We start from the raw sequence: 665 nt of genomic DNA on the forward strand, positions 1-665 counted from the left end.
CTCTCAAAGCACAAAAAGCTAAAGAGTACATTCTTTGTTGAAATCAAGAAAGAATCTTTACATTTGACATCTTTTGCGTGTAAAAAAATAAAAACTAAAATAAAATAAAATAAACTCACAGAACAGACAACGCACAAAAAAAATTTACACCATATTTCGACGAATTATCAAAGTGATACACAATAAGGAATGTAACACGTATTCTAGAGCTTTCTTTTGCACAAAATTTATTTCCTATCTGCATCTTCATCTACATCGCTCATCTTTATCTACAGTGTTTCCTTCCGACCTCGTTCATATCTAACTATCCTGACGCTATCTTTTTAATCTCCAGCTATAATCTCGCTCCCATTATCTATCATTATCTCTCGATTTGCTTACTCAGTTTCAATACTTCTTCTGATCTTCCTACACACTCTCTCACTACTACACTCTCTCTCTCCTCTATATCACTCTCTATCACTCCTACACACACACATGACCTAATCCTCTCTCCGTCTCTCTTTCTCTCATGCCGGAATTTGCATCTCGCTCTTTCTATTTATCTCGTGACATAACGTCACAAGTACGCTTAAATTCTTCTAATTATTCATATGTAGACATCTATATATTCATATGGCATATACATTCGCCTACACACAGAGACACAGGCACACACACACACA

General features: G+C 35.5%; 1 long non-coding RNA gene across 4 annotated transcripts in view; it reads right to left on the reverse strand.

The window, feature by feature from the left end:
- LOC106883779 (uncharacterized) overlaps nt 1-665 on the reverse strand; it is a 375,832-nt gene that overhangs the window by 186,132 nt on the left and 189,035 nt on the right. The gene's annotated exons all lie outside the window — the stretch shown is intronic.

Source organism: Octopus bimaculoides, chromosome 13, assembly GCF_001194135.2.
Source record: "Octopus bimaculoides isolate UCB-OBI-ISO-001 chromosome 13, ASM119413v2, whole genome shotgun sequence".
Lineage (NCBI taxonomy): Eukaryota > Metazoa > Mollusca > Cephalopoda > Octopoda > Octopodidae > Octopus > Octopus bimaculoides.